At 42.0% G+C, this 10,771-nt stretch overlaps 1 long non-coding RNA gene across 3 annotated transcripts in view; it reads left to right on the forward strand.

Annotated features, from left to right (window-relative positions):
* The window catches only part of LOC141502077 (uncharacterized), a 48,072-nt gene extending 37,999 nt beyond the window's left edge, over window positions 1–10,073 (forward strand). For 2 of the 3 annotated variants that reach the window (XR_012472380.1, XR_012472388.1), the window contains 2 exons: window positions 2,019–2,077; window positions 9,942–10,073. This is a non-coding gene — a long non-coding RNA (uncharacterized LOC141502077). Of the gene's footprint in view, window positions 1–2,018; window positions 2,078–9,625 lie in introns of all 3 variants that reach the window. The other variant, XR_012472381.1, reaches the window with a different exon arrangement.
* The last annotated feature ends 698 nt before the right edge of the window (window positions 10,074–10,771 follow it).

Raw genomic sequence — 10,771 nt, forward strand, 5'->3', positions numbered from 1 at the left:
AGACCAAAGACTATTACCTTCAATTTTTTTAAAGTTGTCTGATGTACTACATTATTTTGCTACCTCTAATATTTTATTTTTTCCTCAAGGCTGTGATTTTTCTCTCAACACATTCAATTTTGATGTGTAGCATGGAAACAATTTAAAGATTATCAGATTGCCTTCTGTGGGAGGGGGGAAGGGGGAGGGAAGGGAGAGTGGTGCAAATGTGCAAAATTCAAAATCTTACCAAAAAGTGATAGGTAGAAATTACTATTTTATGTAATTGGAAAACTAAATGTTTATATATAATAAAAATATAATAAAATATATAATAAAAAAGAGGAGATCTGGGTTTCCCTTCTTCACTACTGGAGCAGCCCCCTCTCCAACCCCAGAGAGAGAGAGAGAGAGAGAGAGAGCCTACTGTAGAGAGATGCTGGCAGTATTGTTCTGGGAATAAGCTGTCCAGCTGAGAAACAACTGAGGGCCTTATTTCCTCCTGTGGTTATTGATCCTAATGTTGAGTCTGAGGAACCTGGGGTCATTTTTTTACCTGTGACTGCTTCTCTTAGTGATGTGATCCCAGGTAGGTACACATGACCTAGGGCTCTCTTCAAGCTTTTACAAACCTTACACAATTGATGTGTACTAGGAAAAGAGATAACATCCACGTTTGTGATCCAGAGTCTGGATGAAGAAAGTTTCAATAAAGTCCCCAAGGATGACAGCACATGAACAGGATGTTGTGCCTGGTAGCCATCAGCAGCTTCTCCTCAGCATGAGAAATTCCAGGTGCATCAGAGGTCCAAGAGGATCAGGAAGTATAAGTATATGAGGAACTGAGGAAGTGAGAGAATGCAACTGAGTTGGACTAGCCCATTCAGGCCCATGCCAGAGAGATAAGGTCTTCTTCCTTGTCCCCTTTCTCTATAATAAGAGTGCTTGGGACTGTATTATTGGACTGTGGTACAAATTTCTAAGTCTTGAATATGAAAGGAGTGGAGCCTCTAAAAAAATTTGGACCCTCTTTGATGTGTGAGGAAATCATGAATTCTTACTATTGAGTGAGCATCTCATATAGTCCAGGATCCCCAAACTGGGGATCTGTCCTTATTCCCTATTCGTGAGTCATGGAATATCTCTAGCTCCACCAAGGGATCATGGAATCCTCTGTTCCCATATACCTAAGGAAGTGGGAATATCCCCTCTTTCTCCTTTTGGAGAACCCAAATTTATGGCGGATAGTCATGGGGATTGTTCGTTCCCTGGGTCATTTGCCTTGGCCTTCTTTTGCCTTTCTAAAGACACTGTACCAAAAAAATTGATGGTACAATGAGACAGTCCCCTCTCCATGCTCATATTGTATCTCTTTGTCAAAAGAGAATAGAATTAGGAGGAGCAAGAACAGAAAGATAATTTAGGTTTGCTCAGGAAAATGTCCTGTCCATTAAAGTTATACATAAGGGTAATGGACTGCTTTCTGACAAGATAAGTCAAGCATCCTCTTGGGAATTCTTTAAACAAGGGTTGACCCTCCACTTGTAGAGTGTGTTAGAGGAAACCTTTTTTTTTTAGATTCAGTTGGACTAGAGGACCACTGAGCTATATTTTCACTCTCAGAGTCTATGATTCTGTTACTCTATCTTAATCTAAGTAGTCCTGGCCTACTCTAAGACAGAGGTTGGGGCTCTCAAAACCTCTAGTTCTCTTTGAAATAGCTTCTGTGGTGGGAGTCTCATTGGTATCTCCTCAGAAGACTGAAATATTTTACATCAGAGCTTTTTTTTGAATTTCATTTATTCTAATTTCATACAAAAGATAGTCTTCAACATTCATCTTTTAATAAACTGTTGATTTCCATTTTTTTCTTCCTCTCTTCCTTTTCCTCCCACTATTGCATTCCTGGGCAGAGTTCAATTTTGCATAGGTGATCATCATCCAGTGTTATTTCTGAGGCTCACTTCAGTGAGCATCAGTTCTGCATCAGGGTTCTTTGTTCTCAATCATTCATAATTTGTATTTGCTATTTCTTTCAGATTCAAAGATTCACTGAGATGAAGAACCCCTGAAGACCTGGAGGTTAATGTCAGACCAGGTAAGCAGCACTTTGGGTCATAAAGGGAGTAGGAAGTTATGTGGCCCATTCTTACTTTGAGAGAAAACATCAAGCAGTTCTCTTTCCCCATTGAGCCTTGTAGGAGCCAAGGGCAGATGTAAAATGAGAGAAGAAATAATGCATAAATAAGTTTCTGAGCAAAGACCAGGGGAAATTTTAAGTTGAGATTCCTGCATTGTGCAGACTGGTTCAGAAAGCATCCTGTACAGATGTGAAATCTATGGGGGAAAATGCCATCACAATGACTAGAATTTTTATTATACTTGAAAATTTTCAAAATTCTTTTGAAAAAGAAAAACCACTGTAGTAGTTTGATCTATCCCAATGGGGATTTCACATGGACAGCACAATTCCTTCCTTACTAGCTTCCTTCCTTCTTATCCTCCTCTCATTTTATTTCTCCTTCCTTTTCCTTCCTCCTCTCCTCTCCTCTGCTCACCTCAGAAGGAAGGGAGGCTAGTCTCTGCACAGTCTTGACTCCTTTAAATTCAATTCATTTGCAGGGCATGGAACAATCCTCTTCCTTGTTCATCTCTTTTTCTTTCTAGTCTCTGAAAATTGTATAGTTGTATAGTAAGATTGGAATTATCTCACAGAATCTGGACATTGGCTTGGGATTGTGGAAGGTCTTTATGGTTTGGGCAGAGCTCTCCTGAGGTGGTAACATGGCTAACAAGAAGTCCTCGCCACTGGATTGCCTGGAGATTAAGGGAAAATTGACTCCTCAGTCCTGAGTTCTCAGATGACAGGGAACTCCTGGTGTGTCAGTGATTTCCTCATACTCATGTCTGTCTGGTGGCATTAAAGGCCATTTGGCAGATAATGATGGCACTAGCAACAACAATAGGAATGACTAGCTTTGGTCTGTGCCAGCCATTGATTGAAGAGCTTTACAGATATCTCATTTGATCTATATCCCAGGAAGATGTGTGTTACTATGACGCCCATTTAACACTTGGAGAAACTGTGACAAAGGGCAGTGAAATGACTGGCATAGGGAAATCCCATAGCCAGTCCCTGACTAGAACTGGATTTGAACTCATGTCTTGCTGACTCTCAACTAAATGCTCTATCCAGTGAGCCATCTAGCTGCCTCTTCTCTGGGCATGTGCATCTGCCTGAGAATGACTAACAACATAAAATTTGTTTTCTTAATATTTGTGATGATGAATGGATTTGTACCCCACATAAATTGAAAGTTTTTCAAAGGGCACATGTAAAAGCCAATTGATGAAAGTTTCCCTTGCAATGTATGCATAGCTTCCCATGAGAAGGAAATACTTGTATGTGTGTGCATGTAAGTATAAATGTATATATTTATAGGTAGATAGATGCAGCGATGTCTAGAGATGCATGTCTAGTTATGCACTGATATATTTGCATGTGTACAACATACATGTACAAGTAGTACACATGTGTAAAGGTAAACATATACACACCCATAAGATGAATGTTTATTCACACACAATCCTTTTGAGGTCCAAGATGTTTTCAACAGAATTGTATTTCAAAAGAAGTAAGGCAAAACATTAGAGCATTGTAACACTCTCCTTCCAATGAATTCAAGGTAGATTGTAGCTCTGGGTTCGAGGAAGGAGATTCCTTCTAGCCACTGACAGCTCAGGAAGGGCCAATGGAGAGAAGGACAGGCAGAAGTGGAGATCCTAGCTTCTCTGCTGACCCTTTTTTACTTCAGAATCCATGTAGTCAACTCTAAGTGAGACCCTATTGAGGGAGAGCTACTAGCAGCATTGATCTGGGAACCAACTGATCACTGGAAGAAAATGGGGGATCCTGTTTCGTCCTCTGGATATTGATCCCTAACAGGGTGATGAGAGACCTCAAGACATGCTCAGTCTGATGAGCATGGGGCCATTATTCAATGGTGACTTCCTCTCTTAGGGCTCTTGTCCCAGATAGGCACCTCTACTTACTTATTAAAAAAACCTCACACAATTGTCATGTACAACATCCACAATGATGGATACAGAACCTGGAAGAAAAGTCCCAAGAAAGTACCCATGGATGGAAACCCATGACCAGGATGGTGTGCTTGGCTGGCACAAAACATTCAAGACCATTAGCTTCTTCTCCTCAGCAGAAAAAATTGCAGACACATCAGAAGGAGCATGAAGATCAGGAAATAAAAAAGGGATTGAGGTGCTCTCCATCTGGCACAGACTATAAGCACATGAAGGACTGAAGAATCAAGAGAGAACACAATGGGAAATGAACGAGCCCTTCCAGGCCAATGCCAGGGAGATATGAACTCCATCCATGTCTTCCTTCACAGATTTGTCAGTCTTGAAGAAGATAGGAGGAGACAGAGCCTCTGAAACAACAAAATGATTCAAGGTATCTTTGAGGATGTGTGAAGAATCCATGAACTCCCTCCATTGGGTAGATGCCCAAACTGGAGACTTGTGCTTCCCCATCACCTAGTCAGAGAATACCTGCAACCCCACTCAGGGATCCTGGGATGCTCTTTTCTCATGGCCCTGGATCAGAGGGAAACCCCCATCCCCTTCTTCTGTTAGAGAAGAAAGAATCATTCCAATCAAGGCATGCCTCTTGATGGCAGAAAACCATGGAGGTTGTTTTTTTTTCCCCTGGTCCATTTTCATTGGGCTTCTTTTGCCTTTCTAAAAGAGCTGTACCAGGGAAGGTAAAAGAGCAATGGGACAGTCCCCTCCCCTGGCTCAGATGGGGACTGAAGCTGAAGTCAGAAGTGGGAGACAGGGAGGTGCCCCACTACTTCATGTCCAGGGGACCTGTGTTTGACACAGTCCCATGGGAAAAATGGAGAGAATTTGGGCAGTGGCCATTCTGATGCAAAGGGGGGGCAATGCTTAGTGGGCATTAGAGTTAGGTTCATGTATCTGGTGGGTATCATACATCACTTGTCCCAATTCCTACTGGGACAACCAGCCTGGTAGGACTAAACACTGGCATGGACCAGTGGGGAGTAGATTTGGGGAGAATGGTATGATGATCTCACCAGAATACAGGGGTATCCCTTGAATCTATGAGGGACGAGTTACTCCTCCAGGTATGATTTAGCCACACCAGTCATTAAGTAGAAATTATGTTGTGTGCATTAGGACCACATGTCCCCTTTGCATTTATCTCTCCATACATGAGCCTTGCCCACCAAGGGAACCCAGGTAGAGAGCCACAGGATGGTATTCTTGGAAGTAGCTTTGGATATGTTCAATTTAATATGTCTGTATAACATACAATTCAAAATCTCTAATAGGCAATTGGAAATTAGAGACTGCAAGTCATCAGAGAGGCTCAGTGGATTTCAGAACCTTTAGGTTTACACCCACATAAGGTTGGTGAGATCACTAAGTGAAATGGTGTACAGGGAAGAGGGACCAGGACAGAGTTCTGTGAGATAGCTCTTTTAGCAGATGTAACCAGAATGAAGACCAAACAGACTGAATAGGAGTGAATAGAGATGTGAAAAGGTGGTCATTGTTGATTGTTGGTAGTTTTGGATAGAGCAGTTTCTATTGAATTGAGAAGATGGATGCCAGACTGTTCAGAATTTAAAAAGAAAGAAGAGCGGAAGTAGGGGCATCGATTGTTGATGTTCTCAAAGAGTTTCACCACAAAAGTCAGGAGAGAACTCAGAAAATAGTATGGATGGAAGTTTGAAGGAATTTCTGAGGAGTTGGGAGGTAAAGGCATATTTGTAGACAGAGAAGTAACCCTTCATGGCTTAAGATCAGTGAGGAAGGAGCAATCTCATTGAGGAGACATGTTGGAATGGATTGCCTTTGTCTTGGTAAGAGTTAGCTGTTGTGTCATATGTATTCCAGGCTAAGAGCTATGAAGGGTTAACACAGAAATAGTTATGTGCTTTAACCAGCAAGATGTACTTCAGAGCTTAGACAAGGGAGTAGCTGCATGTCTGAGCTAAGGAGGTATATTCCCAGGCTCAGATAGATAGCGCATTCTGAGAAAATTACCTTCTGCACTCTGTTTATCAAATCACTGTTTGGTTCTCAAAACAATATTCACTCTGTTTAGCAGAACACTGTTTGGTTCTCAAAACAATCACCTAAGACATACACAAGGTATGCATGTGAAAAAAATGCTTGCTAAAATGCTTATGTAATTGGTTACGTAAATGTAGAGTATAAAAGTATGTATCCTGTGATCAATGAACAAACCAGCTTATGCATCATATTGATGTCGGCCTGGGTTTCCTCCTCTGGACTCGACAGTTAGCCTTGGCAAGAAAAGCTATCTCATCACGTGAGATGGATGAAAGAGGGCAATGGGATATGGAAAAGGAAGAGAAGGGAAATCTAGGTGAATGGCCTCAAAATTTTTCGGTAAATTATGAGCCAAAGTGCTTAGCTAAGATGGTGGGTGGACAATTAATAGAGGCCTGTTTCTTTAGAGAATAGATATGACAAAACTGGATAGCTTACTAAGCTACAGACATATCACTTTGCCAACAAAGGTTCCTTTAGATAAAGCTATGGTGGGTAGACAGCAAGTCCCAGGGATTTGAGGAAGGATGCCAAAGTTTGAAGAACCCAGTACTATTAGTGGAATCATCAGTTACTTAGGGAGCTACAAAAGGATTAACTTTTAAACTTAAATGTGCAATAAGCCTCCTCAGGTTCTGGGATTTATCAATGCAAACAATGCCATGAGGGAATGAACTTTTTCCTGAAAAAGGCCCCTTAGTGTGGAGATCATGTTAGAGGTGGGAGCAGAATAGAGGGCTGCCCCAGATTGGAACTAATCCCACACATGTTTGGAGAGGCAGATAATATGGGAAATGTTGGCCCCAAACACATATGTGGATGGACATATATGTTAGAAAACTGAGGGGTAACTTGCCATTTAAAGCTCCAGGGTAGCCCATGTCTTTTGGTGATGTCATCACAGCCTGGTCACCAGTCCTACTCCTCCATGGTGTTTGTTTTCTATAGGAGGATGGTCATTGTGTATCATGCATGCTGTTTCCCTGGCATGTCAATCTGGCTTGCTGTGTATGCTGGGCCTTTCTCCTCATTGCTCTGGAATCGCCACTGTGATACTCCCAACCCCAGGATGCTTAGGAACTGGTAGAGTTCCTCTCTGCCTCCTGCCTGACTTGAGCTGGAGTCCTCAGCTGTGCTGTAGGGAGATAGATCCATCTTCTTGCTCTCCCAGCCTTCCTGATATCTCTTTTAAAAGGCAAAAGAACTTGAGACTTACTACCCAAAAGGAGGTTTGCATAGATTTCCTTTTAAGTCTATGCAGAATTTTCATGACTGGAATGGGCATTTCCTCTCCAGACAGGGATTCCTCACCAATCTTTAAATACCAACTCTTTAATCCTGAAACCTTCCTCTGCCATTTCCCTTTGTAGCTGTGATTTGGGGCCTGGAGGAAGACTGTCCTAGGAAAGAAGCTAAGGATGAGAGCTCATAACTAGGATAGCTGCAAGATCTTCAAGAGCATTAGTTTGTTCTCCTCAGCTGTGAAACTCTGGGAGCCACAGAAACTGTAGAAATATCAGGAATTATAGCAAGGTTGGAGGTGGCCTGTCTCTCCCACAGGCAATAAGCAGATGAGGCACTGAGGAAGCAAGAGAGAGGATGCAATGGGTGTTGAACTAGCCCTTCCAGGCCTATTGTCTGGTGTCTTTACCATCCCCTGCCAGGAAGGCTGAGCTGCCTGCCTTGTTGTCCCTTACTAGGACAGAGAATGCCTGGGCCTTTGTAATTGAACTCAGTTACAGATTTGACAATCTTGAGGAAAACTGGAAGAGACAGAGCTTGAGGTATGAAGAAACCATGAACTGGCACTATTGGTTGAGCTCCCAGGATCTTCACACTTGAGACGTCTCCTTATTTTCCATCACCAAGTCACAAAATACCCCCTACCCAAGTGGTCCCAGAATCCAGGATCCTCTACTTTCATGCCCCAGGGTCAGAGGGGAAACCCCCAGCCCTCTTCTCCTCTTGAAGCACAAAAGCCCATTCCAATCAAGAAAATCCTCCAGATGGCAGAAAGTCATAGGGGGTACCTTCATCCCTGGGCCATTTGCCTATGGCTTCTTTTGCCTTTGTAAAGAAAGCTATACCAGGAGAGGTGAAAGAGCAATGAGGCAGTCCCTTCCCCTGGAGAGAGACAGAGAGGAACCCCCATATGTCATTTTTGGGGGCCTGTGATTTGTCAGTCCCCTGGGAAAAGTAGAGGGACTTTGGGTAATGGCCATTCTGGGACAATGGGGGGCAATGCCTAGTGGGTATGATAGCTAAGTTCATGTGCCTGGTGGGAACTATGCATCACTTGTCCCAGTTCCTTCTGGGACCAAATGCTGGCCTGGACAGTGGGGAACAGGCCTGGAGAGAATGGTGTGATGCTCTGGAATCTGTGACATGTGATTTAACCACCCTTGTGTCTTACATGTCTGCCCCATTCTCCGGTGTGCATTAAGCACACTGATTGTATGCCTTTGGCCATTTAGTTCTTCACACATGAGCCTAGGCCACCCAGAGAGCACAAAATAGAGAGCCACAGACTGGTGCTCTTGGAAGAAATAGAAAAGTAATAGAAAGGGGGTTAGGTTTTGTGGGAAATTATAACAAGTTAAGCTTTAGAGATGTTCAATTTAAGATATCTATAGAACATATGATGCCAAATGAGTAATAGGCAATTGGAAATTAGAGACTGGAAGTAATCAGAGAGGCTTGGATCAGTAGTTTTCAGACCCTTTAGGACTGAATCCACTTGCAGTTGTGAGACCACCAGGAAAATAGTATATAGGGAAGAGGGATCAGGTAAGAGCCCTGTGGGATACCACAATTAGCAGCTATGACCTAAATGTAGGTCAAACAGAGGAGACTGAATAGGAGTGGTCAGATTAATAAGATGTCAATCAGGGAGAAGAGAATGATTGACAGTGTTGAGATGTGAAAAGGCCATCATGGCAAATACATCATTGGTAACTTCGAATAGAGCAGTTTCTATTGAATTGAGAAATTGGAAGGCAGACTACAGAATTAAGAAGAGAGTGAGAAGACAGGAAGTGGAAGCATTGATTGTTGATGGTCTCAGAGTTATACCACCCAAATCAGGAGACAGCTAGGAGAATAGCAAGGATGGAAGCTTAATGTGTCTTTTCCGAAGCAATGTGACACGGACATGTTTGTAGGCATTAGAGAAGTAGCCTTTAGACAAGGGACACAATGAAGATAGCTGAGGATGGGCTGTACCTGTACAATCATTTTTAGCATATTAATGTATTAGTCATGAAATCACAGAGGAATTATCACCAAGGTGGGGCAATACTCTGAGAAAGAAAGGAAAGACATAAAATATTTAAAAAGTGAACATAGTTTGCTTTGCTCTACATTCAGAATCCATGGTTTCTTTTCTGGATGTAGATGGAATTTTCCTTAAGAGATTGATTGAAGTATTTTTTTTAAAGAGATTAGATCTCTTCAACTTCAGCAGAGCTGGCAAACAGTGGACCAGAGAGAGTAATTTCTAAACTCAACTCAACTCTCTGTACAGGAAAGACTTATTCCTCTGCTCCCCCCACCCCAGAACTATTCACAAAGAAATTTCCAAAGGACCATTTGAAGGTCATGCTACCTTAAAGCATCATCATCCTCTAGGTAGGTGAAATGGTGGGCTTAGAACCTAAAAGATTTGGTTTGTTTAGGTATGTGATCTTGGACAAATTGATATCTCTGGACTTAAATTTCCTTATCTGTAAAATGGGAAGAAACATACTTGCAATCAATAATTTGGGTGGTGGTTGTGAGGCTTAAAATGATAATATAAACCACCATTTAATTGTTATTATTCTGCTCTTTTCCCATAACAGAAAACAGGTTAAATTCCAGTTGAAATCCAAGAGGCCTTCTCTTCCATGACAAATGGACAAGTTTTTGTTAAGTACTTCATGTGATGTGCAGTGTACTCAGTTCTAGGAATATAAAATTGAGCTCATCCCTGTCCTCAAATAACTTGCATTCTAATAAAGAGACCATGCATCGAGGAGGATAGCTGACTAGTGAAGGGAATTTTGGTTTGAGCAGTTCTAAGCTGGTGTGTGATCATCTATAGGAGTATCAATGAACAGAAGAATGGTATTATTCATTTGATGATTATTTCCAAAGCAAGAGGCAGAAGGAGTTGGCTGCTTAGAATTCTTTCAAGAGTATTCAAATGGGTTTTCTGGCAAAGGGATCCCTCCTTGTCCCCTCTCCCTCTCAAAGACTAGCAATTTTCATTATACTTCTCACTATAGACCTGTCTAGCAGCAAACATGTGACAGTCATTGTTTCTTCCATATGTTCTATAGAGCCTAGGCTCATGGCATGTTAGAATGAGAGGGACCCTTGAGAGAATCATCCATTCTAGTTTCCTGGTTTTACTGAAGAGAAAACCAAAACCAAGGGAGATGGTGGAACTGGGGAGAACCCCTTTTTCTGACTTTTCATCCATTGTTCTTATTAACTGCTGAGCTTTGTTATAGGCAACATCATATCAATGACCTATTTGATCCTGATGTGACTCTGTCCCATGGCTGTTTCCCTCTTTCCAACCAGTTATCCTAGAAATTTCTACTCACTGTTTACAAAGAATGGAGCCCAACAAGAAGGTAGTTGCAAATCTATCACTAATATTGGAAAAATGACCTACAGAACAGAA

Source organism: Macrotis lagotis, chromosome X, assembly GCF_037893015.1.
Source record: "Macrotis lagotis isolate mMagLag1 chromosome X, bilby.v1.9.chrom.fasta, whole genome shotgun sequence".
In the NCBI taxonomy this organism is placed as follows: domain Eukaryota; kingdom Metazoa; phylum Chordata; class Mammalia; order Peramelemorphia; family Peramelidae; genus Macrotis; species Macrotis lagotis.